The sequence below is a fragment of the Anomaloglossus baeobatrachus genome, chromosome 6, assembly GCF_048569485.1.
Source record: "Anomaloglossus baeobatrachus isolate aAnoBae1 chromosome 6, aAnoBae1.hap1, whole genome shotgun sequence".
Taxonomy (NCBI): Eukaryota; Metazoa; Chordata; class Amphibia; order Anura; family Aromobatidae; genus Anomaloglossus; species Anomaloglossus baeobatrachus.
In genome coordinates this window covers 385,902,990-385,928,795 of record NC_134358.1, presented here as the reverse complement: position 1 = coordinate 385,928,795, position 25,806 = coordinate 385,902,990, and the positions used below count along the sequence as shown (strand labels likewise).

Here is a 25,806-nt window from a genome sequence, read left to right as displayed (position 1 = left end):
AATAATATCCTGTTTTAGCAAGGGTGAAAGACGCAGCAGAGAAGTGAAACCTGAGACTCCTGTGATGTACCATTTTGAGATTCTTCTCAAACAAATGTCACAAAAAGTAAAATAAAGTAGCAGGATAGGCAGAAGTGTAGAAAACGTAACGCCTTTACCCCAGAGCCTGGTTTTACCTTCATGACTAGGCCAATTTTCTCACTTCTGACCAGTATCACCTTATGAGATAATAATCTTCAATGGATCCCAATGATTCTAAAAGACATTTTTTGTGACACATTGTAATTTATGATAGTCATAAATTTAATACAATATTTTTCATGTTTATTCGTGAAAATATCTGAAATTTAGAAAGAATTTTGAAAATGTTGCACATTTTTAAACATTTTTTTTGCCCTTAGCCAGAGAGTTAGATCACACAAAATAGCTAATAATTACATTTCCCACATGTCTGCTTTACATCAGCCCAATTTATGAATGATCTTTTTTTGTTAGGAAGTTAGAAGGGTTCAAAATTTATCAGAAATTTCTAATTTTTCCAACAAACTTTTTAGGGTTCATATACTAGTTGAAGGTGATAGAATATAGCCAAAAGTGACACTATTCTAAAAACGGCATCCCTCATACTGCGCAAACCACATCCAGGAAGTTTATTAACCCTTTAGGTGCTGGGAACCAAATTAATGTGGAAAGTAAAATTGAAAATTTTCCTTTTCTCCCAAAAATGTTACTTTTTGCCCAAATTTAATATTTTTACAAAGGTAACAAGATAAAATACACCTTCAAATTAGTTGTGAAATTTCTCTTGAGTATGCTGCTACCCCATATGTGATGGAAATCCATTGTTTGGTTGAACGGTAGGACTCAGAAGGGACGAAGTGAAATTTGAATTTAAGAGTTCAAAATTGTCTAGAAAAGATAGTGGACACCATGTTGTGTTTCAAAAGCCCATGGTGTGTGTAAACAATGAAAACCTCACCAGCTACCAATTTTGGAAATACCCCTCAGGAATTTTATTTATTTTATATGTTTAAAACATGTGGTTATAAACTACTTTTGAGACACAGTACAAAATGAACAAGGGAAGGAGTGCCATATTTGAGTTCAGATTTGATTGGAATGGTTGATAAAAATCTAGTGTTTGGGCACACAGCAGGATTCGGAAGGGAAGGAGCTTGATTTGACTTTTAAACTCAAAATTGACCGGAATTGTTAGCAGATGCCATGTTGCATTTAGTGAGCTGCCTATGTACCTATTGGGTCACTTGTGAATCTCCCCACAAGTGACTGAATTTTCGAAAGTAGACCCATCACGGAAACTTGAACACCTAGGTGCTTTACTGAACTTTAAAACGTTGAGAAAATGAAGACATACATTTTTAACTACAAAAATTTAACTTTAACCCAATAGCTTTCATTTTCACTACGTTAAAAGGAGATAATGGACAGTTTGAAATAATTTGCAGTTTGTCGTTCAAGTCCTCTTGAGTATGGCAATAGCCCAGAAGTGGTTGAAAACTACTTTTGAGATACCGTACAAAGTGAAAAAGGGAACGAGAGCCACATTTGAGCTCAGATTTAGCAGATTTAACGGTTTGTGGGTGCCATGTAACATTGGCAGAGCTCCTGAGGTGCCAGAACAGCAGAAATCCTGTACAAGTTACCTAATTTAAAAACTGCACCCCTCAATAGGGGTGCAGTAAACATATTTACTCTACAATTGTTACAAAATTTAATACTATTGCACAGTGAATAAAAAATAATTACATTCTTACCACTAAAATGTTGTTTAACCCCAGAGTTCTATTTTTTTCCACAGAGGAAATAGGTAAAATAGGCACCATAATGTGTTACACAATTTCTCCTGAACATGGCACTACCACACATAGTGACTATACAATAATGTTTGGCCGCACTGCTGGGCTTGGAAGGCAAGGTGCACCATTTGACTTTTGGACCACATATTTTTATAGAATAGTTTGTGGAATTCACTTGCAGAGCCTCTAGGTGCCAGAACAACAGGAACACCCTCAAGTGACCAAATTTTGGAGATTACACTCTTCTAGTAGTTCATCTACAGGTGTAATGTCAATTTATTCTCTGGAAAACACCCATGTGGTCAAACATAGTGAATATTGCTGAATTAAAAATTGCAAATAAGCTCTTAATGTGCCCAGTACATTGCAGTGCCCGTAAATTGTGCCCAGAGTATGCTTTTGGAAACCTGCACCTTGTAAATTATCCATGCTTCTTCACTACAGTAATGACAAACAAGTGAACGTTAACTGTAGATTAGGAATATTGTGGGGGACATTTAATTTGGGAGCACAGATTTTGCTAGATTTCTTTATTGAAGTGGGAGCATAGCATTTTTCCAAATCCTTTGTACTACCAGTAACATGGAACCCCCTATTTCCAATAACATGATGGACGTGAGTGGGGAGTAGGACTTGTGTTTTTATGAGTTGAGTTGAATGCTATTTGGTGGCAATTTGGGGTAGAGAATATTTTGGATCAGTTCACATTTATCCTGTGCTCTCTGCTGAGCCCTTACATTAGGGTTTCCATGTACATCTTCAAAATACAAGTGTATCTCAATAAATTAAAATTTCATCAAAAAGAAAATTTATTTCAGTAATTCAATACAAAAAAGGAAACACATATATTATATAGAGTCATTACACACAGAGGGATCTATTTCAAGTGTTTATTTCTTTTAATGTTGATGATTATGGCTTACAGCCAATGAAAATCTAAAAGTCATTATCTCAGAAAATTAGAATATTATATGAGACCAACTGAAAAAATTATTTTAAACTCAGAAATGTTGGCCTACTAAAAAGTCTATATAGTACATGCACTCAATAATTGGTCGGGGCTCCTTTTGCATGAATTACTGCATCAGTGTGGCGGCGATCAGCCTGTGGCACTGTGAGGTCTTATCGAAGTCCAGGTTGCTTTGATAGCCACCTACAGTTCGTCTGCATTGTTGGGCCTGATGTCTCTCAATTTCCTCTTGACAATACCCCGTAGATTCTCTATGGGGTTTAGGTCAGGCGAGTTTGCTGGCCAATCAAGCACAGTAAAGGCCACTTTACACGAAGTGACATCGCTAGCGATGTCGCTGCCGATCGCACCGGCCCCCGTTGTTTGTGTGTCATGGGCAAATTGCTGCCCATGGCGCACAATATCACTAGGCCCCGTCACACAGACTTACCTTCCTAGCGACGTAGCTGTGGCCGGCGAACAGCCTCTTTTCTAAGGGGGTGGTTCATGCGGCGTCACAGCGACGTCACACGGCAGGCGTCCAATAAAAGTGGAGGGGCGGAGAGCAGCCGTATGAAAGACATGCCCATTTCGTTGCCGGAGGACACAGGTACGGTGTTGTTCGTCGTTCCTGGGGTGTCACACATAGCGATGTTTGCTGCCTCAGCAACGACCAACAACCTGCGTCCTGAACCAGCAACGACATTTGGGAAATGAACGACGTGTCAACGATCAACGATTAGGTGAGTCATTTTGATCGTTAGCAGTTGCTCATAGGTGTCACACGCAACGACGTCGCTAACGAGGTCGGATGTGCGTCACGAATTCCGTGACCCCAACGACATCTCGTTAGCGATGTCGTTGCGTGTAAAGCCCCCTTTATACGGTGGTTATTAAACCCTGTACTGGTACTTTTGGCAGTGTGGACAGGTGCCACATCCTGCTGGAAAATGAAATTTGCATCTCCAAATAGCTTGTCGGCAGAGGGAAGCACGAAGTGTCCTAAAATTTCCTGGTAGACGGCTGAGCTGACTTTGTTCTTGATAAAACACAGTGGACTTTCACCAATAGATAACATGGCTCCCCAAACCATCACTGATTGTGGAAATGTTACACTACCTCAAGCAACTTTTATTGTGGCCTCTCCACTCTTCCTCCAGACTCTGGGACCTTGATTTCCGAACGAAATGCAAAATTTACTTTCATCTGCAAAACAGTACCTTGGCCCACTGAACAATAGTCCAGTTCTTTTTCTCCTTGGCCCAGGTAAGAGCCTTCTGGCATTGTCTATGGGTCATGGGTTGCTTGATATAAGGAATGCGACCGTTGTAGCCCATGTCCTGGATATGTCTGTGTGTGGTGGCTCTGGAAGCACTGACTCCAGCAGCAGTCCACTCCTTGTATATTTCCCCCAAATTTTTGAATGGCCTTTTCTTAACAATCCTATCAAGGCTGTGGTTATCTCGGTTACTTGTGCACCATTTTCTACCACACCCTTTTCTTCCACTCAACTTTTTATTAATACAGTTGGATACAACACTTTGTGAACAGCCAGCTTCTTTAGCTATGGCCTTTTGTGGCTTACCCGCCTTGTGGAGTGTGTCAATGACTGCCTTCTGGACATCTGTCAAGTCAGCAGCCTTCCTTATGATTGTGTAGGCTACTGAACCAGACTAAGGAACCATCGTAATTGTGTAGGAAGCCTTTGCAGGTGTTTTGTGGTAATTATTCTAATTTTCTGAGATAATGACTCTTGGGGTTTCATTGGCTGTAAGCCATAATCATCAACAGTAACAGAAATAAACACTCGAAATAGATCACTCTGTTTGTAAAGACTCTATATAATATTTGCGTTTCACTTTTTGTATTGAATTACTGAAATAAATTAACTTTTTGATATTCTAATTTATTGAGATGCACTTGTATGTGATTCAGGTGAAACCCCAAATGGATCTATTCACTGTAATGAGGCAGCATAGTTACTCCGGACTCCATTTGGCCTCTGTTCCACTGTGTCCATCTTTTTAAAGGTTAGCAAATGTGTTGATGACCGCACTTTTGTGCATGTCAAAAAATATGGACACGGCTGGATCACATTCCATCTTCTTCATTACAGTGAATTTTCCTTTGCAAATTTTGTCTCAATCATGTTTTTCATGGATTTTCATGTTATTCCCAGCTTAAATGCTCAGCGTACAGTGCAGGATAAATATTAGCCATTCATCAATTCTTGGAAGACTGAATAAAAAAATCAACAGCAGTCAAGCAATTGGCTTTATTTCTCGATTTATTACACCACTTCCCTTGCGATATAAGTGATTAGCTGGCTTTATTCCTCAGATCAGTACGATTTCAGCTATACCAGTTTTATATAGTTTTTAGATTTGGCTACTATGATGCAAAAAAACCCGCTTTTTTAGAAAATAAAGGTTTTTGCATCACCTAATTTTGAAGGCCATTTGTTATTTTTGTGCCAACACAGTCATGTGAGGGCTTAATTTTTGCGAGCTGTGTTGGAGTTTTTATTGGTATCATTTTGGGCCACGTAGTATTTTTTGATCACTTTCTATTCCCCTTTTTCTACGGTAGAATTATGAAGAAATAGCAATTCAAGAATTTTTTTTTGCCTGTTGTTAACTGTGTCATAAAAGAGATAAGACAGCTTTATTTTTCAGGTCAATATGATTACAGCAAATACCACTTTTCTTGACAGTAGGCAATCATGATAGTGTGGCAGTGAATATGACAAACTTGGACATGAGGGAGTTTCCAAAAAAAAGTCATACTGTATGCATGTTTTATTGACACACATGTGGCTTATTTACATATTGCTTACAGACAACACAACTTTGGAAAAGTTGGTAGAGTAAGGAACGTAACAGATGAGAATGATACTGGTAAAGATGAGGATGGTGGTTGCATTTCCTGCCTTGGCTATAATACAGGCTTTGATAGTCAAAATTGATTGGCTTTATATGCCAGGTGATGAGATAGTTACAAGACAATATGGCTGATGCAGCCTGCATTCCTCTGCATGATGTAAAGTAATGGCAAATATTTTTGGCGATTGGCATACAATCAACTCACTCAACTCTAAAATATAGTTTCACAGCCCTTAGATCTATTGCGTCAAACAGTGCCTTAATATTTAGTGCACAGATTATCAAAAATTGCCATAAATTGTCCATACAGTGTCAAAGATATCCATTTACTATATACAATGATCAGAGTTAACACTTAAGTGTACATTACACGCTGCGATATCGGTACAGATATCGCTAGCGAGCGTACCCACCCCCGTCGGTTGTGCACCACGGGCAAATCGCTGCCCATGGCGCATAACATCGCTAACACCAGTCACACGGACTTACCTTTCCTGCGACGTTGCTGTTGCCCGCGAACCGCCTCCTTTCTAAGGGGGCGGTTCGTGCGGTGTCACAGCGACGTCACAGGGCAGCAGTCCAATAGCAGAGGAGGGGCGGAGATGAGCGGCTGTAAAATGCCGCCCACCTCCTTCCTTCCTCATTGCCGGTGGAGGTAAGGAGATGTTCGTCGCTCCTGCGGTGTCACATATAGCGATGTGTGATGCCGCAGGAACGACGAACAACATCGCTACTCACCAGACAACGATATTTGGTGTTTGGATGATCTCTCCAACACCAACGATTTTTACCACTTTTGCGATTGTTGAAGGTCGCTTGTATGTGTCACACGCTGCGATGTAGCTAAAGATGCTGGATGTGCGTCACAAACACCGTGACCCCGACGATAAATCGTTAGCGATATTGCAGCGTGTAAAGCACCCTTAACTTAAACATGGTTTGCCTATGTTGCCTATGTTGTTTCAAAAGCTAACTATAGAACTATCAATACAGAACTATCAAATAGTGCCAATCTACTGTATTGCCATACATTGATCACAAACCACATTAAAATGCTTACATAGGGATCACCACACTATTGGTACCATAGGTGGCATAGGTTGCAAAAGAGCAGGATGCCACAACTCCTCTAATTCAAATGATGAACTGTGACATTTCGTATGAAAGAAATCCCACTCCAGTATCTGATTGAAGTGAGACTTCTGGACTCAGATGCATCCTACTTATCAGACACTCCAAAGTCATGAAGAGGCATGCATTTCTTTCTGTAGAGTTTTACGAGCAGAAAAAGGATGGAGATTTGTGGCTCAAATTTTATGGAGAGCGTTTTCCAGCTGATTCAATTTACACTGTGTGCAGAATTATTAGGCAAATGAGTATTTTGATCACATGATACTTTTTATACATGTTGTCCTACTCCAATCTGTATAGGCTTGAGAGCCAACTACCAATTAAGTAAATCAGGTGATGTGCATCTTTGTAATGAGGAGGGGTGTGGTGTAATGACATCAACACCCTATATAAGGTGTGCTTAATTATTAGGCAACTTCCTTTCCTTTGGCAAAATGGGTCAGAAGAGAGATTTGACAGGCTCTGAAAAGTCCACAATTGTGAGATGTCTTGCAGAGGGATGCTGCAGTCTTGAAATTTTCAAACTTTTGAAGCGTGATCACGGAACAAACAAGTGTTTCACGGTAAATAGCCAACAGGGTCGCAACAAGCGTGCTGCGCAAAAAATGCACAAAATAACTGCCTATGAATTGAGGAAAATCAAGCGGGGAGCTGCCAAGATGCCATTTGCCACCAGTTTGGCCATATTTCAGAACTGCAACGTTACTAGAGTATCAAAAAGCACAAGGTATGCCATACTCAGGGACATGGCCAAGGTAAGGAAAGCTGAAAAACGACAACCTTTGAATAGAAACATAAGATAAAACGTCAAGACTGGGCCAAGAAATATCTTAAGACTGTTTTATCAAAGGTTTTATGGACTGAGGAAATGAGAGTGACTTTTGATGGGCCAGATGGATGGGCCAGAGGCTGGATCAGTAAAGGGCAGAGAGCTCCACTCCGACTCAGATGCCAGCAAGGTGGAGGTTGTTTACTGGTATGGGCTGGTATAATCAAAGATGAACTTGTGGGACCTTTTCGGGTTGAGGATGGCGTGAAGCTCAACTCCCAGACCTACTGCCAGTTTCTGGAAGACAACTTTTTCAAGCAGTGGTACAGGAAGAAGTCGGTATTGTTCAAGAAAAACATGATTTTCATGCAGGACAATGCTCCATCACATGCATCCAACTACTCCACAATGTGGCTGGCCAATAAAGGTCTAAAAGGTGAAAAAATAATGACATGGATCCCTTGTTCACTTGATCTGAACCCCATAGAGAACCTGTGGTCCCTCATAAAATGTGAGATCTACAGGGAGAGAAAACAGTACACCTCTCGGAACAGTGTCTGAGAGGCTGTAGTGGCTGCTGCACGCAATGTTGATCGTAAACAGATCAAGCAACTGACAGAATCTATGGATGGTAGGCAGTTGAGTGTCATCATAAAGAAAGGTGGCTATATTGGTCACTAATTTTTTGGTGTTTTGTTTTTTCATGTCAGAAATATATATTTCTAAATTTTGTGCAGTTAAATTGGTTTACCTGGTGAAAATAAACAAGTGAGATGGGAATATATTTGGTTTTTATTAAGTTGCCTAATAATTCTACACAGTAATAGTTACCTGCACAAACAGATATCCTCCTAAGATAGCCAAATCTAAAAAAAACCCACTCCAACTTCCAAAAATATTAAGCTTTGATATTTATGAGTCTTTTGAGTTGATTGAGAACATAGTTGTTGATCAAAAATAAAAAAAATCCTCTAAAATACAACTTGCCTAATAATTCTGCACATGGTGTAACGGCCCAGAATGGTTAAATACATTCAAATAAACTGCACTTGCAGCAATCCCATGTTGCTTCTGCCCTGGTGCTAACCAGGACTCAACTAGCCTGTGCTTCCTGGTTCTATCCCCAATATACTGAAAATGGCCAGAAAAGCAATCATTAGCTGAGGTGGGTCAATGCCATGGATTGGTCGAATGACTCAGACTGGTTACAATTAAAAATTATATTCCCTTGCGGTTTCTGTTGGGATACATACTCTGTCCCCATTCTTCTTTGGTTTGTGGTCAAATCCTTAACACACTGGAAGTTACTAGAAATGCCCATTCAATCAATCACTTGCTGCAGTATTGAATCTCCTCAGCCAGTGATTGCCCCAGCGGAAAGAAAAGATTAGTGGTAATAGGACCGAGTTTCCACCAAAATAAGACCTGCATGAAATCGCTGGGGCAAGTATTATTTTATTTACTATACACATTCTGAGCACTTAATTTCTATGAGCTGGAAAACCTTTAAGGGTTTGCTCACATCTGCGTATGAATATGCACAGTGCAATACCATAAAATAAAATCAGATTGCTCTCACGACAACCTTAATCAATAAGTCATTGATGATCTGCAATTTTATTCCTCAGGTGCTTTTAGCCTGAGGAAAAAATCGCGGCAAGCTGCATAAAGCCACGTAAACGGGCTGACAGTCTCTAATGAAAGTTTATGAGTGCAAGAAAAAAAAATGGACGACACACAGACAATCCATATACCATCAATTTTTTTATGGATACATTACCATTCTGCGGCGTAGAACACTGTAAATTGTCCTGTAAATTAATGTAGAATAGTAGTTGCTGAGAAAAAAAACGCATTACATACAAGGTGTCATACAGATGCTAGGTTGGAAAAAAACTAGAACACTTATATACCCTGTTTCCCCAAAAATAAAACACTGTCTGAGGCCATCTGCGCACGCTGCAGATTTACCCGTGGAATTGCGGTGAATTTCACTGCAGAAATGCTGCAGAAAATGTTTATAGCATTTGTGTAGTCCTTATCCAACAAAATCTATGGAGATTAAAAAAAGCTATGCACACACTGCTTTTTTTTTGTCCTTGCGAATTTACCCGCAGAATTTCCACTGCGGAATTAATGTGCATATAACTTCTTTTCTGTAGGTCCCTGCAGTTTTGCCATTAATTATTGGTAAAAAAAACCACAGGGACCAACGTGTGGCAAAACCGCAGAAATTCCACACCAAATCCGCACCAAAACCGCCACAAAATGCGGCAAAACTGCATGCGGATCTCATTGCGGTTTTGGTGCGTTTTTTACAGCAGGTGCTGGATTCTTTCACAGGGTCGGGTTTTTCCTTAAGAAAAAGTCATTTTCTAGTGCGCACATAGCCTTATATTTTTTTTTGGCCTCGAAAAGAGCACTAGGTCTTATATTTGAGGGGGGGGGGCTTATTTTTGGAGGGACACGGTTTGGGGTAAGTTTAACCTCCAAAAATCCAGATCACCTTTCCCAGGAGAGTCATACTTACCAGACCCCAGGCATCTGTGTCGCTCCCAGGCCCTCCTGCGATCCTCAGCAGGTGCTCCCAGCAGGTATGCTGCACGCCGTCCTCCCCAGCTTCTGGCCGACACACACATCAGATCACACACACAAGCACACTCACACATGAGATTGCATACACTCACACATCAGATTGCCTACACTCACACATCAGATCACATACACGCACACACAGAGCAAATATCGCACATACAATCGCTTACGCGGACACACTCACCCACATCTGGTGATACCACTTGCTTCTGGCCAGCAGGGGATTATCTGCTCTCTTTCTTGTCTCTATGATGTGTTCCCCCTCTGGGTCCTCTTTGCATTCCACCCACAGGTCCTGGAAGCTCCACTGCACAGTGATAGCGTCACAGGTCCTTAAGCCGCCAAGAAGCAATCGATATCGCTGGATGTGGTGTGTGTGTGCAATCTGATGTGTGATTGTGTGTGTATGATCTCATGTGTGTGGGTTATCTGATGTGTGCGTTCCGCCGCAGGTCCTTGATGCGCTCCCCTGCTCCTGGTCGAGTCTGGTGAGTATGATTATGGTGTTTTCTGTCTTCATTCTTCTCTTTTTTGGTGGTGTCTAATTTCTAAAATGAAGTTTCCTGTAGTATTCTTTAGCTTTTTTAGCTGCATGGCCATTTCATTATTGAATAGCAGCTGAGTCTTATTTTCAGGGGATGTCTTATATTTAGGCCTTGCAGAAAACTCCTGCTAGGTCTTATTTTCAGGGGAGGTCTTATTTTGGGGAAACACAGTAGTACTTGCATGGCATATACTGTAAAATACCAAATGGATGCCATTCCTCAGGATGAAAATCAGACAGATTTTTTATACCCAGATGTGAGCGACCCCTTAAAGTCACTTTATGACATTTGAATAAGGTAATTATAAAACAACATTGAACATTAACAACATTGAACATTAATCTAATTCATTGAAATTGGACTGTTCAGTATCTGTAAACATACCAAGAAAGCAGCATATAGCAGAAGAATTTCTGCAAGTTGCTTAGTACAGGAATACGACAGTTTAAATGTTTTTCACATTATAAAGTATAATATGCAGTATGTTTTAGTTGTAATATATTAGAAAAAAACATAATGTCCTTAAGGGGTTAACTCAGACCATTTGTTTAATTCAAATAAAGCAACTACAAAGTGCATACGTGACATCACTAGTAAAATGAGTTCTGCTGCCAGAGAAGAGTCCTGTTAAAAGACTTCAACTGTTCTTCAACTAAATAAGTATGTAAAATCCATATAAGCGGCCATTAGGATTATCTTATAATAATTTGTATAGTGTCTGAAATGCTGTAGGACTAGGGATGAGTTCTCTGCCTCTGACATCACTCCCAAAATATAATACAACCAGCAAGTGCCATGGAGTATTTAACCAATCCCCCCCCCAGCCTGTTTTCACCTTCATGACCAGACCAAATTTATCAATTCTGACCAGTTTCATTTTATGAAGTAATAACTCTTGAACACTTCAACAGATCCTCGTGATTCTGAGCCTAATTATTTTGACATATTGTACTTTATGTTAGTGGTAATTTTAGGCATTTTTTATGTTTATTTGTGTGAATATCAGAAAGTTAGTGAAAATGTAGCAATTTTTAACTTTTAATTTAGGCCCTTAAACCAGAGCGTTATGTCAAACACAATAGTTATTAAATAACACTTACCGCATGTCTTCTTTATATCAGCACCATTTTTGAAACATATTTTTTGTTCTTAGGAAGTTAGAAGGGTTAAACTTTTATCATCAAATTCTCATTTTTCTAACAAAATTTACAAATCCATTTTGTTAAGGAGTCGGACCACAAAACATTTGAACTGACTTTGAGGGGGCTTACAAACGTGGTCAAAATTCTTGCTACCACCCCATGTTTAATGAAAGAAAAACCCACAATGGTCGCAGGAATAACTTGAAATAGACAAAAGTAATAATAAATAAAAAAAATCTATGAAAATGAACAAATGAATTCAGACATTGCTTTTCAACCATGCTTAGAGAGATTTTTTTAAAAAATAAAACTCATGAAATTCATGAAAATATTGTGACAAAACGGACATGTTAAATCAAGTTGTTTCCACTATTAGAATCACAGGTGTCTACAATCTTGTAATCAGTCAGTAGGCCTGTATATAGGGCTACAGATTCTCACTGTGTTTGGTGACATGGTGTGTACCACACTCAACATGGACCAGAGGAAGCGAAAGAAAGAGTTGTCTCAGGAGATTAGAAACAAAATTATAAACAAGCATGCTAAAGGTAAAGGTTATAACTAGGGCTGAGTGGATCCGGACTGTAAGAGTCAGATCCACACGGTTTCAAAGATGTCCGGGTGCCGGACCCAGGCGCAGGATTCTGGGTGCGCGATCTGGATCTGGCACTGGGGAATTCATTGAAAAATAAAAAAAATAACAAGTTAAGTGAGAATTTCATACTTACGGATACTTGGTCTCATGGCAGCGAACTGCTTCCGGGTCGTGCATTCACTTCCTATACTGTGCAGCTTTCCGTGCTTTCCCCGCCCATCGGCTGTCCTGTCGTCTGTGATTGGTTGCAGACAAACGTGCCCCAGCCTTTAACAGTGTCTACCTGCAATCATTGCTCATCGCGGCTCAGTTATAGGCTACACTCACAGCTGGCAGTCATTCTCTATGGCTGCTAGCTGTGAGATGTTGCAGAGCTGGATGCATCATCGTGGGACCTCATGTGGATTATGCCAGACCTGCAGGGGGTTGGGGGATAATAAAGTGGCGAAGGAGGGTGTGTTTTTGTATTTTTATTCCAAATGAAGGATTTTTCTCCGTGTTTGTGTTTATTTACTGTCACTTATAGATTATTGATGCAGGTATGTCATAGACGCCTGTGCCATCACTAATCTAGGGCTTAGTAGCAGCTGTGCACTATTATTAACCCCTAATTACCCCGATTGCCACCGCACCAGGGCAATTCGGGAAGAGCTGGTATAGCACCGGGATTGTCACATCTAATAGATATGGCAATACCGGGCGGCTACGGGCAGAGAATACCAGACCCCAGCCGACTTTATATTGGCTGGGGATGAAAATTAGGGGGACCGCACGTCGGCTTTTCTTTTAATTACTTATTTAAATTAAAAAAAGCCACATGCGGTTTCTCTTAAGCCGGGTTCACACTTGCAAGGGACTCGCACGAGTCTTACATCGCATCAACGGCACAGCCGCACACCCTGATAGGAGCATGCATGTGTTTCTATTTACATGAATGCTCATGTTCAGAGAGTGTCAGACTGTGCCGGATGATGTCATGCCAGACATCTACGAGTCTGACATCGCATCACCGGCACAGCCGCACACCCTGACAGGAGCGTGCATGTGTTTCTGTCTACATGTACACTCACCATCCTGACCCGCAGACACTTGCACTGCTTTCCTCACCCACCGGCCGTCCAGGCGCCTGTGATTGGTTGCAGTCAGCTGACATGCTTCCCCTCAGGGTGGGAGCGCGTTTAGCTGCAATCAATTACACACGCCGGTGGGCTGGCAAAACAGTGAATATTGAATTGTCGGCTCCGGAAGGGAAAAGTGTGACCCGGAAGGAGTTTGCCGCCATGACATCCCCTGGGTGAGTATACCCCCTATCCCTTCCACCAACATTTTTAATCTCCGGATTCTGGCCCCTACTGATTTATATGAGCACTGGATTCCGGAGCGTATCAGGGTTTTTTTAAATTGAGCAGTGATCCGCCGGTCCCGGTTTTTTGCCGATCCTCTCAGCTTTTGTTATAATGCCATTTCAAAGCAGCTTAATGATCCTGTGACTATAATTGCACATATTATTCAAAGATTTAAGATCTATGGGACTGTAGCCAACCTCCCTGGACGTGGCCGCAGGAGGAAAATTGATGACAAATCAAAGAGACGTATAATATGAATGGTAACAACAGAGCCCAGGGAAACTTCTAAATAGATTAAAGGTGAACTTCAATCTCAAGGAACATCAGTGTCAGATCGCACCTCTTGTTGTTTGAGCTAAAGTGGACTTCATTGGAGATGACCAAGGAAGACATCATTGTTGAAAAAAAATCATAAAAAAGCCAGACTGGAATTTGCCAAACTACATATTGACAAGTCACAAAGCTTCTTGGAGAATGTCCTAAGGACAAATGGGACAAAAATGGAACTTTTTGGCAAGGCACATCAGCTCTATCTTCACAAATGGAAAAATAAAGCATATTAAGAAAAAAACGCTGTCCCTACTGTGAAACATGGAGGAGGCTTTGTTATGTTATGGGGCTGCTTTGCTGCATCTGGCACAGGGTGTCTTGAATCTGTGCAGAGTACAATGAAATCTCAAGAGTGTCAAAAGATTCTAGAGAGAAATGTGCTGCCCAGTGTCAGAAAGCTTGGTCTTAGTTGCAGGTCATGGGTCTTGCAACAGGATAATGACTCAAAACACACAGCTAAAAATACCCACGAATGGCTAAGAGGAAAACATTGGACTATTCTGAAGTGGCCTTCTATGAGTCCTGACCTAAGTCCTATTGAACATCTCTGGAAAGAGCTGAAACATGCCATCTGGAAAAGGTAACTTCAAACATGAGATAACTGGAGCAGTTTGCTCTTGAGGAGTGGGCTAAAATACCTGTTGAGAGGTGCAGAAGTCTCATTGACAATTACAGGAATCGTTTCATTGACGTGATTGCCTCAAAAGGTTGTGCAACAAAATATTAAGCTAAGGTAACCATCATTTCTGTCCAGGCATATTTCATGAGTTTTATTTTTTTTTTTAACTCTGTGGAAGCATGGTTAAAAAGCAATGTCTGACTTTCATCTGTTCATTTACAAAGATGTTTTATTTATTATTACTTTTGTCAGATTCAAGTTATTTCTGTGACCATTGTGGGTTTTTCTTTCATTAAACGAGGGGTACCAACAATTTTGACAATATGTGGATGTGACAGAAAACATCCAAAAGTGACACCATTCTAAAAACTGCACTCTTCAAAGTGCTCAAAACCACATCCAAGCAGTTAAGTACCCTTCAGGTGCTTTACAGGAACTAAAGCAATGTGGAAGGAAAAAAATGAAAATTTTACCTTTTTCCCATAAAAATTATACTAGCCCCAAAGTTTGCATTTTCCCAAAGGTAACTAGAAAAATTTCCCAATAGAGTTTGTTGTGCAATCTCTCATGAGTATGCTGATACCCTATATGTGAAGGAAAACTACTGTTTGGGCGCACAGCAAGGCTTGCCTGGAAAGAAATGCCTTTTGATTTTTAGAACACAAAGTCATCTGGAATCATTAGCGGACACTATCACTTTGCAGAGATGCCTGTCACGGGTGTGTCACGTGTGACAGACAGTCATGTGGTTTCTGGCTGTAGAAAGTCATAGCGTCTGGCTTTGCCTAATGCTCCCTGACTTTTCATTGTTCCTGTTGTTAGTATTCATTGGTAAAATGTGACAAAAATTATGCTTTTTCTTCATGCTGCCAAAAAAGTGGAATAAAAGGCGATGAAAAAGTTGCTTGTAACTAAAAAATAGTATAATTGAATATTATCTTGTCCCATAAAAAACAAGCTCCCATTTAGCTCTATCTGTGGACTAATAAAAAAGCTATAGCTCTCCGAATAGAGCAATGCAAAAACAATTATTTTTTTTCTATAAAATGTTCTTTTTTTATGTAAAAGAGGCAAAACATAATAAAAACAACAAAAATGTGGTATTGCTGTAATCATATTGACCCAAAGAATAAAGCTATCATTTATTTTACCATATGATGAACAGCATAAAAATTCCTGTATTGCTTGATTTTATTCTTTCTGTCTCCCAAAAATTGGATTAGAAAGCAATCAAAAAAAGTATCAAAAAAAGATCAACTCATACCACAAAAATCAAGTCCTCACATGACTGTTGGCAGAAATATAGAAAAATTATAGCACTCAAAGTATGGCACTGCATAACCTTTTTTTTGTAAATAAAAAATGGGCATCTCTTCAGAGGTGGACACAGACTGTAGGGGCCCCTGTGCAAGAAATCTTTCTGCCCCCCCCCCATTCCACAACAAAATAATGTAAACATATACAGTTAGGTCCAGAAATATTTGGACAGTGACACAAGTTTTGTTATTTTAGCTGTTTACAAAAACATGTTCAGAAATACAATTATATATATAATATAGGCTGAAAGTGCACACTCCCAGCTGCAATATGAGAGTTTTCACATCCAAATCGGAGAAAGGGTTTAGGAATCATAGCTCTGTAATGCATAGCCTCCTCTTTTTCAAGGGACCAAAAGTAATTGGACAAGGGACTCTAAGGGCTGCAATTAACTCTGAAGGCGTCTCCCTCGTTAACCTGTAATCAATGAAGTAGTTAAAAGGTCTGGGGTTGATTACAGGTGTGTGGTTTTGCATTTGGAAGCTGTTGCTGTGACCAGACAACATGCGGTCTAAGGAACTCTCAATTGAGGTGAAGCAGAACATCCTGAGGCTGAAAAAAAAGAAAAAATCCATCAGAGAGATAGCAGACATGCTTGGAGTAGCAAAATCAACAGTCGGGTACATTCTGAGAAAAAAGGAATTGACTGGTGAGCTTGGGAACTCAAAAAGGCCTGGGTGTCCATGGATGACAACAGTGGTGGATGATCGCCGCATACTTTCTTTGGTGAAGAAGAACCCGTTCACAACATCAACTGAAGTCCAGAACACTCTCAGTGAAGTAGGTGTATCTGTCTCTAAGTCAACAGTAAAGAGAAGACTCCATGAAAGTAAATACAAAGGGTTCACATCTAGATGCAAACCATTCATCAATTCCAAAAATAGACAGGCCAGAGTTAAATTTGCTGAAAAACACCTCATGAAGCCAGCTCAGTTCTGGAAAAGTATTCTATGGACAGATGAGACAAAGATCAACCTGTACCAGAATGATGGGAAGAAAAAAGTTTGGAGAAGAAAGGGAACGGCACATGATCCAAGGCACACCTCATCCTCTGTAAAACATGGTGGAGGTAACGTGATGGCATGGGCATGCATGGCTTTCAATGGCACTGGGTCACTTGTGTTTATTGATGACATAACAGCAGACAAGAGTAGCCGGATGAATTCTGAAGTGTACCGGGATATACTTTCAGCCCAGATTCAGCCAAATGCCGCAAAGTTGATCGGACGGCGCTTCATAGTACAGATGGACAATGACCCCAAGCATACAGCCAAAGCTACCCAGGAGTTCATGAGTGCAAAAAAGTGGAACATTCTGCAATGGCCAAGTCAATCACCAGATCTTAACCCAATTGAGCATGCATTTCACTTGCTCAAATCCAGACTTAAGACGGAAAGACCCACAAACAAGCAAGACCTGAAGGCTGTGGCTGTAAAGGCCTGGCAAAGCATTAAGAAGGAGGAAACCCAGCGTTTGGTGATGTCCATGGGTTCCAGACTTAAGGCAGTGATTGCCTTCAAAGGATTCGCAACAAAATATTGAAAATAAAAATATTTTGTTTGGGTTTGGTTTATTTGTCCAATTACTTTTGACCTCCTAAAATGTGGAGTGTTTGTAAAGAAATGTGTACAATTCCTACAATTTCTATCAGATATTTTTGTTCAAACCTTCAAATTAAACGTTACAATCTGCACTTAAATTCTGTTGTAGAGGTTTCATTTCAAATCCAATGTGGTGGCATGCAGAGCCCAACTCGCGAAAATTGTGTCACTGTCCAAATATTTCTGGACCTAACTGTAGATGCTCTCTTGCTATAAGCACCGATGCTCACAGGAACTACATCATAACAGACACAGGGGTCATCAGCTGACCCCTGGCTGTCATGACAACGTATCGGCACCCTGTGATCATGTCACGGGGCTGCTGATGGTGCGTGGGGAATAACGCATTCACCAATGGATTGAGTTAAATTCCACTATCAGAGATTGACAGTGGGATTTATCTAATTAACAGGAGTGGGTGGATTAACTGTTAGTGGCACATGTTGGTCGATCAAATCAGCCAACATATGCGGGGAAAATACGGCAAGCCCGCATTAAAGGGACAGGCATGACCTTGGACATAGTATGTCCAAGGTCAAGATGGGGTTAAAGTATCAGGGTGCTGTCCGTATGCTATCAGTGTGACGTCAGGATAGCACATGGACAGCATGAACTTGTATACTTACCTGTCTCTGCCACTGCTGTCTCTGGCGCTGTTATCATACTTGCTTCTGGGTCTGCAGCCGGTGCAGTGAATAATCATGAGGCATAATGAGCGGTACCAAGAAACAACAGCAGTACCAGAGACAGCAGTACTGGAGAGAGGTGAGTATAAAAATCTATTTAATTTCAGTGAATGGGTGTCCTCCGGTATGTGTCACACTGATGTCAAATGGATCACATCAGTGTGCAGTCCATGTTCCACCCATGCTACCAGCAGAAAAAGGACATGTCGTCATGTGGAGCACACAACTGGCTTTACATGGACACAAGGTCCTTGTCAAAACACAGACGTGTGAGCAAACCCATTAATTTTAAAGGGTCTATTTGAGTCCGTGTCTCCGGTATGTGTGGAAACGGATGTTATACATACCGGAGACATAGATGTGTGAAGGAGGTCTAAAGGGTACTTTGCACACTGCGACATCGCAAGCCGATGCTGCGATGTCGAGCGTGATAGTCCCCGCCCCCGTCGCAGCAGTGATATCTTGTGATTGCTGGCGTAGCGAACATTATCGCTACGCCAGCTTCACATGCACTCACCTGCCCTGCGACGTCACTCTGGCCGGCGACCCGCCTCCTTCCTAAGGGGGCGGGTCGTGCGGCGTCACAGCGACGTCACACGGTAGGCGGCCAATAGCAGCGGAGGGGCGGAGATGAGCAGGATGTAAACATCCTGCCCACCTCTTTCCTTCCGCATTGCAGCCGGGACGCAGGTAGGAGATGTTACTCGCTCCTGCGGCTTCACACACAGCGATGTGTGCTGCCGCAGGTGACTCGCCCACCCCAGGGCTTTGGGACACCCGGTGTCGGGTCAGACTAGTCCGGGGGTAGTCAGTGGTGGCGGGGCCCAACTCTGTGACCCTGGCGGGGTCAACTAATATGGCTTTTGTGGGGGTGATGATTATAAATAAAGTATGGAGCCGCCGCTGCTGGATGGGACCTCCGGGGCTGATGGATTAGCAGCTAGGATGGTTCTGCTCCCCACAGGTGGAGCGGTACCCCGGGGCAGCCGTTGGTGCTTATTAAAGTCTATGGTGCTTTGGAAATGGTGCAGGGCTAATCAGGACAGCGAAAAGAACTGACACAAACAACAGTCTCTTTACCTTCTTTTCTTTTACTTTGAACAGTCCAGTCCTGGGAGACCATCACAGGTGGTGAAGGGGATCCGGTCGGCCTGGAAGTACCTGGGGTGATCTCCTTGGCCAGTCAAATATTGAGGCCTACTCCTTGTTCTTCCTTTGCTTCTACAGGACCCTGCACTCTGGGTTTAGCAATGGGCCTCTTGCTGGTAGGACCGGTGGTACGTCCCTTTCTCGTAGGATAGGCTGCGCAGCCCTCTCTGATGCTTCCCTGCTGGGGTCCACACTGGGCCCTGGTGATGCAGCTTTACCTTCGAGTTGTTTTGCGGGCCAGAAGACCTACAGTCCTCCTGCCCTTCGGATTTGGTTACTGGGGGATCTAACACCCTGGCAACCACAGACTCCGATGTCTAATTTTTGGTGTGTTCTTCTGAGGTGAGCAGGTTCTAACCAGTTCTCCCCTAGAATCTTCTCTCCGTGCCTCGCTACGGCTCCTGCTTCTTCTGGTTTGAGCTAGCCTAGCTCCAAACCCCAGCTCACAAGACCGTCTACTCAGCTCCTCTCTCCTTGAACTTCTCTAACAGACTGACTACCTAACTCCTCCCTCATGTCAGATTTAAGGGAGTGCTCCCTGGAACTCCAGGTTTAGAGCTCCCTCTGCTGGCCTGAGGAAGAAACTGTGTTGAATGTTGGTACTTACTGGCCAATAGACTTCCCCAATTACCTCCAGGCTCAGCATTAACCCTTTGGAGGGGCAACACTGTTTTGGCGACCAGATGCTGGGGCGCCACACAGGAACGAGGAACTACATCGTACCTGTTGCTGCACCGGCATTATGGAAATGTCGGACCCTACACCGATGATACGATAACGACACTTTTGCGCTCGTTAATCGTATCAAAAAGGATTTGCACACTACGATATCGACTGCGACGCCGGATGTGCGTCACTTTCGATTTGACCCCACCAACATCGCAGCTGCGATGTCGTAGTGTGCAAAGCCCGCCTAAGACTGGGCAAGGGACTTAGATTTAAAGTGTGACGCCCTGGACTAGCCAGGTATTCACAGGTAAAACCCTTACACAAACACCTTCCCCAAAAAAGGTACCAGCAGCCAACCTTAAAACCCTGAGTCACCCCTCTCAGGTTCTAACGTCCACACCCGGAGGGCGGTGCCAGGTGGTTGGCCACGCCCACTGAGGAGTTTGGATGGCCTGAGGCGGAAAAAACAGGCAGATTAGTGACAGGAGTGGAAGAGAGTGGTAGCTAAAGAGGAGACGTCTGTCAAAGATCTGGGTCGGAGCCCGGATACCCTGTGGCCAGGAGGCAGACGGTGGTGGCCGCCTGCAGGAGCTGGGATTACAGCCGGTGCAGCCGTAAGGGACCGGGACCGGGTAGTGGCCCGCCGGTATCGAACCGGGGAACCGATTGGAAACCAGAGCACCAGGAGGGGTACTCAGACCCAGTACGAGGCCCAGAAACCACTGGACCGAGTCGAATTCAGTGATTAAGGTCTGGACTTTAGGTCCTTTACCACCCAAGACTCGACTGAAGACAACAGCCCAATCATAGGGATAGAAAGCCACCGCCGAGGCATCGAGATCCCACGGGCCAGCTTCTGTGGGCAAATGGGCTCTACCGGCGCACACAAAGTGGGGGAGCGGACTACTGTTGCTCAGGCATAGGAGTCATCATTTCTACCAAATGTGAGGTGCAGGAGAAAGGCAGAAACCACCAACCTAAAAAGGGGAGAAGCGCAGCCGGCTGCGGGCACCGTCCACCATCTTGTATGGTTTACCAGAGACTCCAATGTGTCTGTAAGTGTACAACAGTGCCCTCGGGCCAGGCACCGCGCTGCACCACACCGACACACCAGCATGCATCCCCCCGCCTCAGCACCCTCGGGCCCACGGGACCATCATCCCCCTACCCACGGAGGGGTCAACACCAAACTGTGCAACACCATCCCTGGGAGCCTGGTTAACGGCAGCGGTGGTGTCCATCCATTCACCACAACCCGTGGGTGGCGTCACGAATGTAATCCCCAAACAACCGCGGCATTGGTCATGGACCTCACCCCCCACCGAACACCACCCCTCACGTAGCACCAGCCAGCATTCCCTACAGAGCGATCATGACCCCTGAGTCCGGGAGGAGCTCGAGCCACCCACCGACGAGCACGGATTTGAGCGGCTCGGCAGCCGGCCGAGCCCCGGGGCGGTACAAAAGCACCCCTCCAGTGGTGCAATTAAAAAAAATGCTGGAGTGGCGCTTTAATGGACAATTTGTCATACAGACTTAAGGTTTTTGTGGAGATTGCAGCCTGATACGCACCAGACTTGTGCACGTCACTACCGTGCTGCTGTGCACACAGTTGGTGGCTATGTGACAGAGTCACTTTCCTTAGGTGACCACTACTCCCAACATGGTTCATTTATAAACTATTTTTTTATTTTCCAAAACAATATTCTTAAATAATTTCCACAAGGCTGCAAGTCTTCAGATCCTGTCAGATCCAGTGATGTGTCGGTCGCGAACGATCCGACACAAAGAACCGTCTCCCTGCTGTGACTAACAGGAGCCGGATCACCAAAGTGAGCCACAAAAATCGCTAAACGGCTCTTTTTGCCACTGAAACCCTGCCCACTCCGCGTCTAAACCCCGCCCACTCCATGATTAAATTGGTCCCTTGTAAGTGAGCAGGGTTTAGCCACGGGTGGGCGTGGTTTTAGCGGCATCACTATATTCTTAAATATGTGTTCACCTGGGGTGATCACATATTTAATAAGGAGCCGAGAATGATCCGAATGAACCGGCTCTTTTTGGTGAGTGGAGCCATGGGAACCGGATCACCAAAAAGAGCCGGACTGCCCATCACTAGTCAGATCATAGAAGTCTTCTGCTGCAGCTTCCCACTCCAATTTACACCTCCAGGGAAGAGAGAAAAGACACTTGCTTATCCTCCCCTGTCAGCCAATCACAGAGGTGCTCATAAAGCAAAGTCTGTGATTGGCTGACCAAGGGGCGATCTGCAGCCATATCTCCCTTTTCTCAAAAAGAGCTATCCCTGCTGTCTCTATGTGTACTTTACCTCACCAGTCCTAGCACAGTACACCCCCGTGCACCCCTCTTCTCATCATAACTTCTCAGTCTCCTGGATTGCCCACAAGAGTGTACAGTGCAAATAGTGGCATAGGTAGCAGCTGAGCAGACTAAGGTAATCGATCGCTGATGCTCAGCTCAGCCTGACTCCTTCATTCACCTCAGTTTATCTCCATGGAGACCATCCTTTTGCATGAACAGGTGAGGAAAGGGGCCTGGGTCAGCTCAGCTGCAGCATATGCATTCAGCTGATCGGGCTCCCTGCTTCTCATGATAGTACTGAAGCTGCCGCTGGCAAAGTGAGTCCCCATATGTTTTCAGATTCACAGGGCCCCCTCCCGCTCGCACCGACCCAAAGAATAAAGCCATCTAATCACTTAAACCACATGAGGAATGGCGTACATAAAAAATAAAATACATTTTTGAACTGCTGTTGATTTATTTATTCATTTTTCTTCCCAAAGGTCATTTTCACACGTACTGGAGACACATTTGTACGCGTACTAATTAAAATAGGTACCAAAAGAAAAGAGCCGTGTATCCAAAAGACTTTTTTTTATAAAGATAATTTAAACTGAAAAAGAGTGGAATTAATAATGCTAATGTAATAAAACATTAATTTTATTCATAAATTATAGTTAAAATGGTTTAAAAAAAATAAATAAAATACAAGGAGAGCATAGACACAAAATACACCCAGGGAAAGGTCAGATAATCTTACATACAGTAGTAGTGAGTTAAAAAGTACCTCTATAGATCACAGCAGAGTGCCAATATTAAATCAATCCTTTAAAGGGAACCTGTCACCAGATTTGGGCCCTATAAGCTGTGGCCACAACCGCTGGGCTCTTATATACAGTATTCTAACATGCTGTATATAAGAGCCCAGGCCACTGTGTAGAACATAAAAAACACTTTATAATACTTACGTAGGGGTCGGTGTGATGCAAACTGGTCAGATGAGTGGCGCCGTTCTCCGGGACCAGCCCCTCCTCTTTCGGACATCTTTGTTGTCCTTCTTCTGAAGCCGGGGTGCATGATGCATCCTACGTCATACACCCTCGCCGGCATTGAAGTCCCACGCAGGTGCACTTTGATCTGAACTGAGCAGGGCAGATCACAGTATTGTAGTGCACCTGCGCAGGACCTCAATACCTCATGTAGGACGCATCATGCACGCCAGCTTCAGAAGAAGGAGGACTAAGATGGACGAAAGAGGAAGCGCTGGTCCATGAGAACAGCGCCACTCATCTGACCAGTTTGCACCGACCCGACCCCGTAGGTGAGTATTATAAAGTGTTTTTTATGTTCTACACAGCGGCCTGGGCTCTTATATACAGCCTGTTAGAATACTGTATATAAGAGCCCACTGGTGGTGGTCGCAGCTTATAGGGCCCAGATCTGGTGACAGGCTCCCTTTAATAACTGTGCCCAGCTTGCAGAAGTGATGCTGGCCAGTGAAAGCTGTAGAAATAGAAATGTACAATGGCCATATATAAAGTGAGCCAGTAATCTTCAAAATCACAAATTATATGGTTAGATAATTCTCCCCTATTGAGAATAGTAGGATGACTGGTAATAAAGGACAACCATATACATACACTTTGTGACAGCCTAATAATATGGATAGCTATATGAGGTAGTATACAATTAAGGTATATCCATAGTGTAAGAAGGACCTGGAAGAAGCTAACGCGAAACACAGGCTGGGGTACCTCCAGGTAGCAACAGGGTAGCTTACTATAATGCTTTAAGTCTTATTTCTACTGTCTTGCTGTTAATTCCATTTCCACAGCATCATCTATATACTAATGTTATGCTCCTTCTATTTTGAACTTTGTATTGTGACACAAAGCAGTTTTCAACCACATGAGGTATTGGCATGTCTATTATGGTCTGTTATGGTCCGTTTTCTCCTGGTACCTTTGTGAAAATGAAAAATTTGGGGAAAAAGCAACATTTTTGTGGGAAAAATGTATTTTTTCATTTCACGGCTCAACATCATGCAATTTTCTGAAGCACCTACAAGGTGCTCACTATACCTCTAGATACATTCCTTGAGCGGTGTAGTTTCCAAAATGGAGTCAATTGTGGGGGATTTCCTCTTTTTGTGCACATTAGTGCTTGAATTGACAGCCCACCTGAAGTAATAGTAGGGATGTTGGTAATGGGCTGCTATACAGACAGGTGCATTTCATATAATGGTTTTAATTTGCAACCTATGCATAAATGTACTTTTTAAATACTTTGCAACCACCCCATGGATGTTTGGGAATTAGTAAGTGGTTGTTCATTAGTATTTGGCACATTTGCTTCCCCCACCTATATCAATGAGGGCTTGATATAGCCTGTGCATTTTTGTCTGAACATGGTATTGTGAGTATGGCTGCTTTTTTATGTGTTTTTTTTTTTTTTTTCCTTTTTCAGTGAATTACATCAGGGAATCCTGTAAACCCCACATTGTGTCCACTCTCTATTCCAGCTAATTAATTTTGCACTCCAAAAGTCAAATGGTCTGCCTTTCCTTCCGAGCCCTGCTGTGCATCTTAACAGTAGTTTTCCACCACATACATATGAGATTTCCACCACATACAGGGTATCAGTGTACTTGGAAGAAAGTACACAACAAATTTTATGGTGCACTTTTTTCCTGTTATCCTTCAGAACATGAATAATTTGAGGTTAAAGCAACAATTTGTGGGAAAACTATATATTTTTCATTTTTACAGTGCAATATTCTGTATTTCTGTGAAGCACCTGTGGGTTTAAAGTGCTCAGCACACTTACAGATAAATTCCTTGAGGGGTATCATTTCCAAAATGGGGTCACTTGTGGGGGGTTTCTACTGTTTTGGCACAGCAGATTCTCTGTAAACACAAACTGCCATCTATGCCAGACAATTTTGTGTTCTAAATCTCAAATAGTGCTCCTTCCATTCTGAGCTGTCCTGTGCGCACAAACAGTAGTTTTCCACCACATACTAAAAAGAAATTGCACAACTAATTGGGTGATCCATTTTCTCCTGTTACCCTTATGAAAATGGAAAATTTGGGGTCAAAGCTCAACGTCATAACATTCCGTAAAACGTGTAAGTTCAAGGTGCTCACCACACCTCTGGATAAATTCCTTACTGATGTGAAGTAGACATGTGGTGAATGTTATTTATTATTCAAATTGTCTCTCCAGTAAAGGAGACAAACTCTAGCACAGCGCCACCTATTGGAAGTAGGGCATTGCAGCTATAAGTCCCCTTACCTGGCAGCCAGACTGGCTTGCAAAGTCTCCTTAAGGAGAATAGTGTTCCCCCGTGAAATTTTAGGGGCA

At 42.8% G+C, this 25,806-nt stretch overlaps 1 protein-coding gene across 11 annotated transcripts in view; it reads right to left on the bottom strand.

The window, feature by feature from the left end:
• The window catches only part of ITPRID1 (ITPR interacting domain containing 1), a 347,534-nt gene that overhangs the window by 257,813 nt on the left and 63,915 nt on the right, over positions 1-25,806 (bottom strand). For 3 of the 11 annotated variants that reach the window (XM_075315076.1, XM_075315085.1, XM_075315079.1), the window contains one exon: positions 177-255. The exons of 6 other annotated variants lie outside the window; for them this stretch is intronic. The gene's annotated coding sequence lies outside the window, so the exon portion shown is untranslated. Of the gene's footprint in view, positions 1-176; positions 256-9,328; positions 9,360-25,806 lie in introns of all 11 variants that reach the window. 2 more of the 11 variants (XM_075315078.1, XM_075315080.1) reach the window with 1 other exon arrangement.